The sequence below is a fragment of the Lonchura striata genome, chromosome 2 (genome assembly GCF_050655825.1).
Source record: "Lonchura striata isolate lonStrDom1 chromosome 2, ASM5065582v1, whole genome shotgun sequence".
In the NCBI taxonomy this organism is placed as follows: Eukaryota; Metazoa; Chordata; class Aves; order Passeriformes; family Estrildidae; genus Lonchura; species Lonchura striata.
In genome coordinates this window covers 153,799,782-153,815,566 of record NC_140704.1, presented here as the reverse complement: position 1 = coordinate 153,815,566, position 15,785 = coordinate 153,799,782, and the positions used below count along the sequence as shown (strand labels likewise).

At 38.8% G+C, this 15,785-nt stretch overlaps 1 protein-coding gene across 9 annotated transcripts in view; it reads left to right on the top strand.

Annotated features, from left to right (window-relative positions):
* Nucleotides 1–15,785, top strand: part of TSNARE1 (t-SNARE domain containing 1) — a 460,205-nt gene that overhangs the window by 420,289 nt on the left and 24,131 nt on the right. The gene's annotated exons all lie outside the window — the stretch shown is intronic.

Genomic DNA, 15,785 nt, shown 5'->3' with positions numbered 1-15,785 from the left:
ATAGTCCCATAAATCTAATAAATGTATTAAAATAGCAGAGAGCTGGAGGTGCACGTAATTATCATGTGTTTGTTGTCAAAGAGAGTTCAGAAGTCCCACTGAAGTTTTTAATTTTCATTATGCATGCCTTACACTTGTTCATTTTATGGCAAGAAACAAAAGCCTCTTCAGAAAGGCTGAGCCCAGTTCCTCTGAAGTTGATGGTTGCCTCTGAAAATGAAGATTACCTTTCTTTTTAATCAGACAAAATGTCTTACATAGGAAACAGCAAGGTAGCAAGGTACATGGGTGTCTTTTTTCACCAGGCACACAAACTGCCCAGATTTTTGAACAACCAGGAAAAAAACAATTGTTTGTTTGTGTTTTTTTAACTCTTTACTTATAGTACTTTACCATCAGTACAGTTATTTTCCTTCAGTAGGAAAATAACAGCCTTGTACTCATGAAAACACAAATTAAAACATTTTGGAAGTGAAAGCAGATGGCTTTAGGAATGAAGGGGTGCAGAGCTTAATTCTCAGTCCCTTTCAAATGATGAGTCCTGCATTGATTGCCATTGTGCCCTATTGAAATTCTTGTTATTCCATCACGGATAGCAGCGAGGCACAGGGAATATCTCACTGACCCAGTCAGTCCCCATAACTCAGCTTGTTAGACTTCCAAAGGGGCTCCTGCCCAGCAGACAAATAAACTCAGCTTGATGTTATAAAACCCGTCAGATGTTTTAGGGCAACATTGGGACGAGCAAAACAATGTATTTTTCAGACAGCTGGGTGTGCAGTTTAAGCAGAATGGACTGCAGAACTGGAGATCATATCCTTGGAGATTTACTGGAAATGCATCCCTGCCTGTTTATCTGGTTTTATATCAGCACAAGTTTGCAATTCCATATGCTATTCGTTATCTGGGGTTTTGTCATAGCCTCTGCTTCGCTCTTATTCTGTCTGTGTCTGCTCTCCTTTTGTGAGACTCTCTCTCAGCCTGGCTGGTGTAATTTCAGTGTCACAAACTTTAAATGACAATCCAGCAGGATAACGTCTCAAAGGAACCCTCAGCACTGCTGGGTAAGTGAAGCACAGCAAAAAAAAAAAAAAATTAAAGATTGAGCAGAGGGTCAGATGCAGGGAGTCAGAGCCCAAAATGCACAGGCAAGACCAAGTGTCAGCACGGGGGGCTTTGATTCCACAGCATCCTGCACCAAAGAAATGCTTCCACACCCACACTTAAAGAAACTGTCACAGTGTAAGAGAGAAGGTTGATAACTAACAGTGAGAAAAAGATCAGAAACAGAAGAGATCAGAAACAAGGTGATTAATTTTCATGGCGGAGGAAATTATGAACAGGAACCTTGGCTGTGCTGTGCATAATGCTATTTCAAAAAGTGAGGTAATGATCTGGTAAAATTACTGCTGACGGAGAGTTATTCAGGTTATTTAGAACTAAAGAGTCTTCAAATTATGTCAATGACTGCACAAAAGAATAAAATTCACTGTTGAAAAAACAAAAATGGGTGCATAGGAAAAAAATATGGAAACAGCATGTAATTATTGTCAGAACTCAAATTATCTGTTCCAGCTTGGGGGAGGAATTGTAAAGTCATCACCTGAAAAAGCCAGCTCAGAGCTCAGTGGCAGCCAAAAGGGCAATTATAATGACAGGAATTATTTGAAAACTGTTTGCGAACAAACCAGAAAACATCATTAAGCTGGCCTGTAAAAATTCACAGAATGCACTGATATAGAAGCTGCATGCCAGACTAATTGCTCTGCCTCTGGAAGTTATAGAAACATGGAACAAAATATAGAGGAAAGCAATGATGCTGATCAAAGATACGGAATGATTCTCATGAAAAACCTTTTGATAGTGGAGCTGCTTGCTCAGATTCAGGCCTGGGAACAGCTGCTCTCCACAGGCACCACCTGGAACACAACACAGAGGTGTGTTATGCAGAGAAAGTGAGAGAGTGGCTTGGACACTGCAGGCTTGTGTTGGAGTGAAATAGCAGGATGTGGAAGTAGAATTAACTGCAGGATTGGTTGGTTTCTTGATTCCTTTTATTGCTGCACATTTTTTTTATCCTTCTTCAAGTGAAACAGAAAGGGACAAAATAGAAATGTCCCTCTTAGTTCAGGAAAACTGCCAGTGCTCAGATCCTTGCTGGGAAAAATGCCAGCACACCACTCATGCAATATCTTTCTCACTTTAGACACACTCTTTAGGAGCTGGGGGGAAGAGTGCAAACCAATGAAACCTCAATACAGGATGTGCATCTTCTTTATGCATAGAGAGAAACAAAAAACCTACCTAAAATAATGAATTCTCAGTCTCCTAAGCTGTACAGGGGAACTCTTTTATTTCTCCAGGATTATAGCTTTTGCAAGTGCTCTCTTCACAGAACTTTGTAGCTCTCAATCATTGGTTATTGCTGCTGTGCTACCTGCAGAGCTGCCGAAGTTCAGAAATACCTCAGGTAGGAACAGAGGGAAGGGAAATCTGGAAGAGTATTGCAGCCTAAAAGGTGTTGGGGTTCAGGAGGGAGCTCACAATCTTTTCCTCTCTCAGTCTGAAGCTGATGCATTTACCTCAATGCCTTTTGAGTTATGCTGGTGGTTTCAAGTAATCATCTGGAGTTCCAGTTATTTTGGAAGATGCATAAACATGGGCTTGTATAGCCATGTGGATTTCTTATGAGTTTTAGTGCTTATTTGGGTAAAGGATCTACACAGAATGAGTCAGCAGGAATATAATATTTTTTTTTTTAATGGAGAAAAATAGAGAACTTCAAAGGTCCAAATCAGATGTAAAATGTTATAACTCATTGGTGTACAGTGAGAAGGAGACTGTGCTTTTGTACCTTTGAAACTCTTCCTCCCCACACCTAATGCCACCATCACTGCCATCAGCTGATCCTCATTTTGGTTGGGAACAATTAGAGTTTGGAATATCTGTGGGGATGAGCCTCTGACATCTGTCTGAAATCATTCATGTCTCACCTGAAGGCTACCCATGGAACAGTTCAAACCTGGTTTCATTGCCATTACCTGTCCTAGATTATCTCATATGTAAAAAAGGAGAACAAAACAAAACCAACAAAAAAACACCAGAGTAAACAAACCAAAACAAAAGCAAACCAACAAAACAAAACAAAATCTCACTGGTTTCTGGAAGTTAAACCAAACATATTTAACATTTTTGGAGAAGACCTAGAAATGCCTTAATTTTAGGACACCATAGGTTTTTCCAGTGTTAGAGCAGATCCATGGCTATGTAGACAATATATAGTGAAGTTCACCAGCCAAACCAGCTGGTGGTGGAGTCTCCATCCCTGGAAGTGCTCAAAAACATCTGGCTGTGGAATCGAGGATATTGCTTAATGGTGAACATGGTGATGGTGCTGGGTTGACAGTTGGATCTGATAATCTTAAAGGTCTTTTCCAGATTTAATGATCCTGTGATTCTGTTCTATTAACTTGATTGATCCTGCAGTTCCCAGTTTTGTCTGCAGACAAAAGGATGAAAATTTGACACTAACTCCCATTGTGTATCTGCCTGTTTAAAAGTGCACTCACTTTGCAGAGCAGATTTTTCAGCTCTTTCCCCTCCTCCAGTCTCTCAAAACAGGACAAAGCATGAGGGGATCTAAGCTGGGACATCAGGAGAGCTGTAATGAGAGGCAGAGCTATCAGGTTAATTAATACTATAAATCACCATAGTAAATGGATTTAAGCATTGCATTCTAAAAGATTTTAGAAACTCCCCCAAGATAAATCAGAAGGGGAGATAGAATAAGAAGAATCAAGAGTTAGTTTTGTCTTTATTACCTTGGGCTTGCATTTCTGCCCACAAACACCTCATGCCATGGTGTGGAGGTACAGTATAGATTTTACTGGGGAGCTGTGGTGGGATCCTTCACCCAGCATATGAAAGGACTCCACAACCTGCAAAACTCATCCCTGAACACAGTGGGAGCACCTGAAGTCACCCCAGTCTCTTTTGCATGGACATAGAACATGCTGAAGTGATGGGTTATGATAAATGCTATATGAAAAAGAGGGGAAAATGAAAAATGGGGAGGAAGGACATCTTTCATGGTGGAGAGAAAAGTTTTGCTCCAGATCCCTGTTCAATGTATGAATGGTGTGTCTTATTTCACATCCTCAGTCATATCCTCCCCATTTCACATCTTGAATTTGAACTGCTAATTTATGTAGTTTGGGTAAAATTGCCTATATACATATATAAGTGCACATATTTCATCTGTGAGGAAGAAAGTGTTATCAAAGATCAAGAAATTCATGAGTGATTAAGTTCTCACCTAAGGTCATGCAAGACTTTGTGCTGTCTCTCAAAGTCACTAAAACCTTTGAGAGGCACAAAGAATTTATCCCCTGGCGCCTCTCCAGACAATATCAGCAGCACAGCCACAATCATTGGTACCTTTAACCATCAAGACCTCCTAGGAATGGGGATGAGGCCACTGATTTCCTTTGGAGAGGCTGCAAAGTGACTGCCACCAAATTGAACCTTTCAGCACTGAGAAGCTGAAACCATTTTCATCTCAATCTCTGCAGTGAGGCTCCTGTTGAGCATCTTTAGAAAAAAAGTGCTGCTAAGTTTCTCCTAACCTGCTTCCCTGTCAGGAGACAGATGAAAGAACCATCTTTTTATATGAAGACATCTTTGAAGGCTGTTGTTAGCTGGTGGGACCTCTCGTTGGTGGCAGGGTCTCAACTGCTGTGCTCCCAAACTCTGCTGTAATGGATTCACTTTTATAGGGATTTTCTCACAGTTCATCCTGGCTTGAGTTGTTCTTTTTGTGAGACCTGGAAGGGATGAGACAGTCTGAGAGCAGAGCCTGTGTGGTCCTGTCACTGCTGGCTTGATGCTCAGCAGTGCTCCCTTGAAGATGCTGGTAGGTCCAATTCTAGAGGGCAAAAAGCCACAGAGTGATTTGGGGTTGAAATGATCTCAAAAATCATCCAGTTCCACCCCCTCCATGGGCACGGACACCTTCCACCAGACCAGGTTGCCCAGAGCCCCATTCAGCCTGGCCTCAAACACTTTCCACCCCTCGAGCTCCATCAGGTTGCAGTGGTCACAACCACTGTTGCAGTGCCCATCAACCCTCTGAGTGATATTTTCTTAATATCCCACTTTAACGTCCCCTGGCACAACTTCAGGACATTCCCTCAGGTCCTGTCACTGATCACCAGAGAGAAGAGATCAGTGAGAAAGCTGCAGACCACAGCTGGGCAGCATCAATCCTAAACAACCTGAAGACACCAACCTTAAGTCCCACCTGGACCACAAGAATCTGTGAAAAGAGCAAGGAAGCCCCTGTGCTCTGGTTGTCAATCAATGACACTGTGAGCAGCTGCTGCACAATGCTTCTGCTGTCCCTGCCCAGGGAGGAGAGCTCAGAGCACTGACAGGGAAGCACCAGGCCAATAATGAGTCCTGCTTGAAGCAATTAAATTCAATACAATGTGAGCAGTGATATTGAAATCACAGGGAGCCTCCTGCAAACATCAAAAGGAAGTTGCCATGAATGTGAAAGGCACCTCAACCTCTCCAGACAAAGGGAGGGATTGGTTTATTTTTAACTCAGCCTTGACAAAACGAATATATTGGAATCTCTGACTTCCACTGGCAACTGGCTCCTCCAACAGGGAGTTAAGAACCCCCTAAAGGCACATCCCATCGAGTTATATCTGACACCCAGGGAGAGGCAATGAACCTTCAGCAGTCAGGCTGCAAAGCAAGACAAGCCTCATAAAAGTGGAGCAGCCAGCTGTGTAGTTAGGGCTAATCCTAATTGGAACCTAACATAGAGGAATTCTTTGGCATTTGGATTTAAATAGGCTGTCCCCAAAAAAATGTGTGCCATGGTGTGGCAGAGCACCTAAAAAAGGGACAAAGAGAACTGTCATGTCTGAATGAAGAATTTTGTATTCAGTCCTTGGCTTTCAGTGTTGTCTGGTAGTATTTTAAAATGAAACAATACCTGACACATGGGGATTACCACTTTCCCACATATATTCAACTTAATTTTGATCTGTTAAGAAAAAATAATCACATGATTCAGCAACAAAGCAGGAGCGTGTTTTATGTGAAATGAGTATAAACTATTTAGAACTTTAAAAGGAGTAAAATATTCAAAAAATAAACTATTTTTAGCAAAGATTAAAATTAATATTGCTTCTATAATTTATTTCAGCTCTCTTTTGTATATATTCTGGTATGATGTAAACCTCACTCATCTAAGGAACATGACATTAGGCACAGGATGGTGAGTGGCCAGTGAACAATTATTTCTCCCTCTCATCTTTGCCATGTGGTCACAGGTCTAATTTACTGCACACCACTCAAACCAAAAATGTAAAGTTAATTTCCTCTTTGGGAGCACCCATGTCTCACTTAACCGTTGCATATCCAGAACACCCCTTTTATGTAGGATCACCCATTTTTAATCAGATTTTATGAATGAGGACCTGAAGTGCAGAGATGTTTTTGTCAAAAGTGATTGGTGGCATTTAGATACTGAATTATTCACGCTTACAGCTTGATTTTTCTGAGAGCTGGACCATAGGACAGCCTGTGGGTTCACAACAGATCTTATCAGCAGATGTGCATTCCCAGAAGCTTTGCAGATACCCAAGTTTTGGATGGCTGTTTGCCTGTGAGTGAAAGTCAAGGGAAGCATGGAAAAGGCATTGCCTTTGCCTGCACTTCCTGAGAGCTTGTGGGATGAAGACAGGAGCAACTGGATGGATCATGCAGGTGACATTTCTAAAAAATTTTAAATTTCTGGACAATTTAGAAGTGGACATCCTTATGCTTACGGTAGACGTAGGCAAATCCAGCCCTGCATCTATTTTTCAGGTGAATGACCAAAGCAATATTCTGGGTGCCACAGCCAGTATCAGTCCCCTGTTTGAAAAATGGCTACATTAGAATTTCTCAGCAAGGCAGCTGAAGAATATTTTAGGGCCGTGGATAAAAAAGAGCAAAGTTTAATCAGTTTACCGAGTTTGCATCGCTGTATGAGGTGATCTGTGGTAATCAGCAAGCAAAAAATGACCCTCATTGAAAGGGAGGCAGAGATGCACAGGATGTTTCAAGCATTTCTGGCAGCGAGTCATTCTGGGAAAGCTCATTTAAATGGTTATGTGCCCCCTTATGGCCTCATCAATGAGGCCATTAAAGCTAAGGTTATTTCCAGCAATGGATATACTTGCACATTGCAAACTTGGGAGAAGAAGAGAATAATAATAATAAAAAAAAGTCAGCAAAACAGAGAGAAAAAGAAGTAGAAAAAATAAAACAAGCCAGGATTTTGACAAAGCCAACTCTTTCCTACTGCTGTTCAGAGATAACCAATGATGGAATATCCATGATAAACCGTGTGACAATGGAGATAAATCCTTGGGGAGAGGAAATTAAAGCTTGAAATAACAACTGCAGCATAAAGAGGTAGTAACACTGTGCTGTCTAATTATAGGATAAATACATGCAAAACAAATGGTACTAAAGCACATGGGTCACTGTCTTTAGCAGCTGTTGCAGTAGAATTTTGAGCTTTACATTATCCACGTCCATGATGAAAAGTGAATTCTGTCATTTGCTCATCTTACAGCTCTTGGTGAGCCATTTAAATTCCTTGTGGCTTAAAATGCCTGCAAGGAGTCTTAAACTCTGTTTTACATTCACCATCTGATACCCAAAACACTACAAAATTCCCCTGGGATGAAAGCCTGAGTACGTAATTCAAGCAAAGTTTTATTAACAACTCAGTGTACCTGGAATGAGACATTGGTTATGGGAGTAGGAGTGTGGCAGAGTCCTTCTGGCCTCTGTTGAAACAGAAGTTATTGTTTCTGGATTAAGAATTTTGCCTTTTCTAACTTTTTTGACCATCAAAATAGTTGAAATTTTAGTTTTTCCTTGTGCTGTGACTCCCATTCTGGTTTAGAAGGTTTTGTATAATTTCTGAATCACTCGGGCCTGCATCAAATCTGGTGAGAAGCAGGTATAAGGGTGAATAAAGGAAAACAATCCTTTAAAATTAGAATATATACAAACTTCCCAAGACTTAAAGGTGCAAAATGATCTTTAAGGCCATGGTGCTGCCACAGAGCAGTTGGGATGCTGCGGACAGAAGCTCCAGTCTGGCTGAGTGTTGTGGTGAAGTAATTTGTCTGGTTTTGTTATAAACGTATCTCACTTCAGGATTTTCACCTCTCCCCTCTTCCTAGAAGGTTATTGATTGATTCTGCTCTTACTCTTCAGCCCATAACCTCCTTGGCTTCAGTTAGGCTGGAATCGCAGGAGAGGAGCATCCCTGAGCTCTGGTGCAGATATTCAGAATAAAATGCAGATTTCTTTAAATACTAGATGAAAATACTTCCTCTCTCATCTTGACCAAACTGTGCTTTCATACTAATTTCTAATTCCCAAAGTAGGGGTTTAAGACTATTAACAGTGAAAGTGTGATATCCTCTCAATTTTTAAAAATATTTTGGGATGAAGTTTGATAGCATTATTATCCACAACTTTAGAAATTGCTCTGCTAAAACCTGAAATGCATCACAGGGCAGTGGGTTTCACAGTCCAGATGTGAGTTTATGTGTGGGATTTGTCAGTCATTTGGAATACAGCTTTTCAATTTATTCCTACTCCATAATTCTACATAATTCTGGACCAAGTATGAGTTATAAAGTGACTTTGGTAAAATGTGACTATTTTACATGCTTTTAGCTACATTACCATGTCATTGCATTTACATAATAAACCTCCCAATCTTTTCCTCTTTTTGGGAGAATATTTTCCTCTTAGCAGTCATTCCATTCTCACTATGTCTTCACCTCATTCTGGTTTGGACTCTAAATGTTTGACCTGCCACTTCTAATTTTATATTTGCCAGTATTGCAGATTCTAGCCATATTCCAAAATCACTAAGGAAAATTAACTACATTAAATTTTAATGTTTCTTCCCATGAGTCAGTCCCTCAGTTTTGTTTCAGTACTTGTTGTCCTTGCTTTGACTTTTGTGCATCTACTTTTTTGTAAAGAAAAGTGTTCTGAACTTTAAAATAAGTCCCTTGGGCTGGATGGTCATTGTAGGCTCATTCCTATTTTCTATTCTATTCTATTCTATTCTATTCTATTCTATTCTATTCTATTCTATTCTATTCTATTCTATTCTATTCTATTCCATTCCATTCCATTCCATTCCATTCCATTCCATTCCATTTTTTAGTATGTTATTATCTTTCCAAGTAAAACTTCTCTCTCAGTCTTGGATTGGCACCACAAATAAAAGTTGCTCTGAGGTTTTTGCTGATGTGGAGCTGTAAAGCAGTCATGAAATGGCTGATTTGCTTTCTTAATTCTTAACAAATTAAAGGAATTTCTCCTACTGACACTCACATGTGTGTCCTGGCTTCAAGAACCCACGGCCTTCCTTTCTTTTTAACCTTTTGTGGTGCTCCAATGCCTTGAGTGGTGAGCACCACAACTTCAGCTAATTTGGAGTCCTCTGGGGTAATTTGTGGCTATTTGTCATTTCTGGACAGCTTTTCAACTGAGTAAAGTATTCAAAAGCAATCCTGAATTTTTCATATTTTTGGGAAGTTTTCTCTGGTCTGCACTTGGTGCTTTAGGTGCCAAAGTACCTTGAAAAACTTTACCTGTAGCAGGATTTCTGAGAAAAACTGAAAAACTGACGTGTTGGCTGGCACAAAACCCCATGGCTGAGTGCTCACAGCATATCAAGACAACTTCAAAAGCCCCAGCCCTGAAAAAAAAAAAACCAAAACAAAAAACAACAAAACAGCTGAAAGCAATTAGATGAAAGGAATTTCATAACTTTTCGATGACAACAACCTTTGGTATTCTTGGTACATTTTTATTTTGAGCAGTGAGTCACACAAATGCAGCGAGAAACAACAAAGAGGCCGTCAAGTTCCATTACTGTAGCTCAATGGTGGATGACAAGGGCATCTGGTTGATAGAACAGAACAGAAAATTGCACTTTGTCTGGCAATTAGGGGAACAAAACGGAAAAAATTGTCACTGTCTTATTTCTGTTTAACTTGAAAAAGTACATATAATTCTGCCTGGGGAAGTACTGTAGGTGGCTGCCTGCCTTGTAGTCCTGCTGAAGCATAAATTTGTGTTCAAAGTGGAGAACTGGGCGATGAAATATTCATCTTTCTGTCTTTTGTTGTTGTTGTTGTTTTGCTGTTTTTTTTAAAAAGAAAACAAAAAAGAAAAAAAGAAAAAAGTTCCATTGTTGACTGGCTTCAGCTTGGGTGTTGATGTAACCATTCATGACAGAATATTGTTTTTTAATGAACTTTGCAGCTGGTTGGTGTTTGGTGCCAGAAGGACTGAGCGGTGCTGCGGACACAAGAAACAAACTCAATTTTTTTTCTAGAGCTGAAATAAAAAGCTGAACTTGTGTGCATCTTCTAAAAGATCTAAAATAACCCAGAGATCCCTGTTCTGTGCTCCACTAAGGCTGATCACAGTCCCTGCAGCTACCAGAATAGGGATAAAAAAGAGTAATTTTGTGACACATTTTTCCCATCTTTACAAGATTACTGGCTCAATAGTCAAAAGGGAATTTGAATGCGTTATCTCAAAAAATTAATTTCAAGCTCTAAATAATATTTTTTGTTTTCTCTTTTTTCTTGATTATTTTTTTTGTGATTTTGAAAAAAATGTGACTTTTCTGAACACAAACCAAATCCACCCCATTACCAACTGGATTGAATATTAAAATCCAAGGAGTTTTTATTTATTCCCACAAAGGGTGTTGAATTCCAAAGTCTTGCTCACTGTGCCAAGGTGGAGGTCGCAGAGAACACAGTCTGCTGTAATGAAGCTACACAGAGCAGTAGCAGCAGCAGAACTGGGTGAATTGGGACCCAAATTATGTAGATTATACATTTCCTGTACTTTCTCAGGTTTCTAATTCCATTATTAAAATGTTCAGCATTATCACTTAATTGTTCCTAATGACTTCATGCATAACAAGCCACTGTTAAAACAGAAAATTAGATGGTCTGTTCTCTCCGCCTTCCAAATGTTTTATGAAAAGAAGAGGAAAGCACCCCACAATTTGCATTTATTTATAGCCTTTAAGGAAACCCAGCGAGTCACATCACATCTTCATCCAGCAGGATTTGAAGGTTTTTCATTAGGATAAAAGACATTTTCAGGTTCTTGACTGAGAGGGAGGTCAGTTGCTGGACTCAGCAGGGTTGTGTTCCTGGCACCAAGTCTGTCAGAGTTCAAGGATGGTGTGGCAAAGCTTTTAGTCACATGTTTTAGTATGAGTTCCTTCCAACTTGAGATAGTCCATGATCCTAAATCAATTTTGGGGTCAGTACCTCTTGGCAGAACATCACTAAAGCTTTTTGATCATTCTAAGTGCTTCCTATTGTATAACACTTGGACTTTCCAGTTTGTCACTTCAGGTTCCATGAGGTCCTTCTGCCTTTTGTTACCCATCCCAAAAATAAGAGTAACAAGATACGGAGTTATATTTCTCAGAGATAAGACAAGAGCCCAGCTTCCCAATTGGTTTTCGTTTATGTTTGGACATGGCTTGTATAATTTCTAAAACATGTGGTTTCAAATTGAGAGACAGTAGGTTTGGATTAAATAGGGGGAAAAGTTCTTTACTCAGAGGGTGGTGAGGCCCTGGCACAGGTTGCTCAGAGAAGCTGTGGCTGCCCCATCCCTGGAAGTGTCCAAGACCAGGCTGGATGGGGCTTGGAGCACCCTGGGATGGTGGAAGATTTTCCTGCTCATGGCAGGAGATGGAAAGAGATGATCCTTGAAGTCCCTTCCAACCCAAACCATTCTGATTCCTGTATTCTGTGAACATAGTTCATATTTAGAGTCCATGGGCTAAAAAATGCAAGGGTTCGAGGTTTCATGGCACAGTGTGAGCAGGGCTAAAAAAAAAGAGAAAGTAGCAGAACCAGGACTGTCACCTTCAAATGAACTGCCACCTCCACAAAGGCACTCCTAGCATGTGACACCAGGGCCTGTGACAGAGGTTTTCCTTTCCCCAAATATGATATGAAGGAACTGCAGTAGAAGACTTTTAAATGCAAAAAGGACAAGGCAAATGGCATTGGCAGAAATACATGGGTGTGCTGGTGATGGAATATTTAGGGTTTTTTTTCCTAGAATCTTTTATAGTTATGTTGAAATGTGATGTTCTGCTGATGTTGAGGGTAGCCCATGTGGTTCTGAATTTTTCAAGGGATAATTTGCTTCAGCAAACTGTCCTTTTTTCTCTCTTCCTTTACCATAAGAATCATGATTTTATAGAGTTTGGAAACCCCTCTATTCAATTTAAAAACAGATTCTACAAAGTGTAGATCTTTCACTGGCAGCCCTTTAAAACAAAACAAGCAAACAAACAAACAAGAATCCAAAGAGAAAATCATTCAGCAAAAAGATTGGCATTAATAGGAATTTCTGTCCTCCTGATTGCAAAGTTTAGAAAATGAGGATCCACAAAATTACACAAACATGTTTTGCATTTCCAGAGCTAATTAGTGCATACTGGAGGGGAGAAAATTACAGCAACTTCTAAATAGAAATGTTAATTGTCAGCCTTTGTTTTTCAAGGCAGTAAGTGTGTCTTGGCATTTCTGCCTTCTCAATTCCTGCATCGGGAAAGAGAAGGAAGTTTATTTCCCCATTCATCTTCATTTCCTTTATTAAGACATCCTCTGTAATGACTACCCCCCCAAAAAAAAATATCCTGAGCTACAAAATATATTTATGTGTGTTTTGATTTCAAACTCTGTGAGTAGCGAGTCAGAATTCCTCGAGTTTCCAAAACATATACATACAACACATAAAGTTGGTGTTTTATGTTAAAGGATTATATTAAAGCCTTTGTATGTTTTTTCTGGACTATACTTCAAAGAATTTTTGATGTGATATTTTGAATTTGATCTTTTCTTTACTGGATTTGCAGTTGCTATGTGTCCTTTTTTAATTACCCGGAAGAAACCTTAAGCCTGGATCTTATAATTTTGTCAATGAGGTTTGCAAAGATTCCCATGAGACATATTTTCTCACATTTTCAGTTATCTCAAATTAATAATCTATGTAAAAAATGTTTCTTCAATAGGATTTCTACACCATAGAGACATGAAACATGAATATCTATGAAATTTCAACAAATAAGAGAACTTAAGTTTATGTAAAGAATAGGACACTTCCTTTGCCATGCCATTTGAATATTGCTCTGTGTCTTAGGTGGTCTTCAGGACACTGAACTTCATTTCCAAGAAATATTCTGAACACCTAGAATAAATCATAGAATCACAAAATCATTACAGTTGGAAAAACCCTCAGAGATCATCAGGTCCAGCCTCTGACTGGATCCCATCGTGCCCAGTAAAACACATCACATGTGCCACATCTTTTAAATACTACAGGGATGGTGACTCCACCACTTCCCTGGGCAGCCTGTTCCAATGTTTAACCACTTTTTCAGTCAAGAAATTTTTCCAAATATCTAACCTGAATCTCCTGTGGCACAACTTGAGGCCTTTTCCCTTTGTCTTATCAATTATTAAGGTTTATCTCCCGCCTTTTGCCTTCAAATAATGTATGGCAGTAAATATACTTTAAAAATTTTTCATTTGTTTTGGTTTATATAAAAATTATCATTTTTAGTTAGTAAATGAAAAGACTATCTGCATGGATTGCAACTGCTTTTTTTTGTAATCATACAGATTTTTCCTCCTAAAAAGAACAGTCTCGATGCATTTGTATTCTTGGATTTCTGTGATATTTCTCTCCAGCCTCATAGAAATATAACACCACTGCAAAACACAGCTCTGAGAGTACCTCAGAGATCTGAATATTTGCTAAAATATAACTGAGATGATTAAATATCAGAAATTTGTGAATTCTTTTTTTAATGCTTTCCTTTGGGCACCAACCAACTTTGGATAGAGAAAGACAAATACCACCATAATAATAAACAAAATCCCTACATAAGCAGAAACAGTGAGTTTCATAACAAACAATCAGATGGCTCCCAAGTCATTAAAAAGGCTATTACATTTGAAGGTGAAGGAAATCTCTGTTTCTGTTTTTCCCAAAGCATTTCTTTCATGCAAAGGGAAATATTTTCTGTCAGCATTTTGAAACTTATTCATGATACACTATTTACATTTATCATTGTTATCCTTGCATCTTTTTTTACTCACAGAAGAAATGTGAAATAAGGCTCATGAAAACTTTTACCTTTGAATAAAGTGTTGACGGTTTTAAATGATTGAAAGACATGGATTTATAGAAAGTACCGTATACATATCTACATTTAAAAGGCCAAATTAATCCTACTTATGATTAAATCAAGGCTGAGGCTCTGTATCAAATGTTGCAGTACATTTCTCTTGGATGGATGGATGGATGGATGGATGGATGGATGGATGGATGGATGGATGGATGTGACCCAAGTATTTTTTATTTATAATGTTTCTGTGCTGACTTTTAAACATTGCTATAAAACAACAGAAGTAATTTCAAACACTGTAGAAAGCAAATATTAGACTCCCTAGGCCTAATTCTCATTAACTTTAATGCCAATTTACACCACTCTTTGCAGTGCACTGGGGCCATAAACTGAATTACATTAAGCATAAAATGTTTCTAATGTGAGAAGCAGACCCAGTGTGTTTCCAGCAGTTTTACAACCAACTTCCCAAGGATGGTGCAGCCCTTTCCAGTTTCCTAACAGAGGGATCATCAGGGTTTTCTCACTTTCAAGTTGGAAAAGCTTCTTTCTTTCAGTTTTGGATTAGTTAGAAAAGTTTAAAAAAAAACCCCTCCCAAAAAAAAAAAAAAAAAATCCCAAAAAAGCAGGTGGATTGCTGAAACTCTGTTAATGACTGCATGAACGCCATGCTATACTTAAAATGTCCCACCCCTGTGTACAGCTGATCCATGAGAATTATTTCTGAATTATTGGGTGAAACCTGACCCAAACAGGCCTGGCCACATGGGAAGAAATTAAAAAAAAAAAAATAAATAAATAATAAAAAAAACCCACCTCTAAACATATAAACCAGGAGGTAGTTCCAGTCAAAAGTCTCAAGAGTGTTAAATAAAAGGAAAATTTAAGATAAGACTTGATAATGTTCTAAGAATAAAGTTTGATGTCATGGCTGGCATGACCTGCTGCCCAGCAAAAACTTCCAGTTTTTGGCAGCCATGAGTAGATCTAATTTTCTCTGCATTCAAATCTGACATAGATCTACAGATAGCTTGGGAAATACAACTTGAAATACACATAAACATTTTAAAACATTTCTGTTTATTAATTATTGTAGTTAAAATTAAGTAGAATCCATTATGAAATGTGTGCTTTATGTGGAACATCCAGTTCTGCCTTTTTAAAATGCTGAACTATTGCAGAGAGTGATGAATAATAATGAAAATAAAAACTCTACATTAATTATAATTTTCTTCATAAGGAATTCAGATGGAGGATTAAAATAACAAGAGATTTTCTCAATAAAGGAATTAATGCTCTGAAAACACATTCACAGAACACTGTTTTTTATGGTACACCAATGGACACTGGAAGATAGAACAAATAGAGGAAAATCACTGATTAAATAAAGTTTTAATACATTCCATGGATTCACAGTTTTTGCAGAACAAGGAAACACACAGGGTGTTTTATCAAAAGCACACATTAAACACTTTGCATATTGTGTACCCTTGCAGAAGGAAAA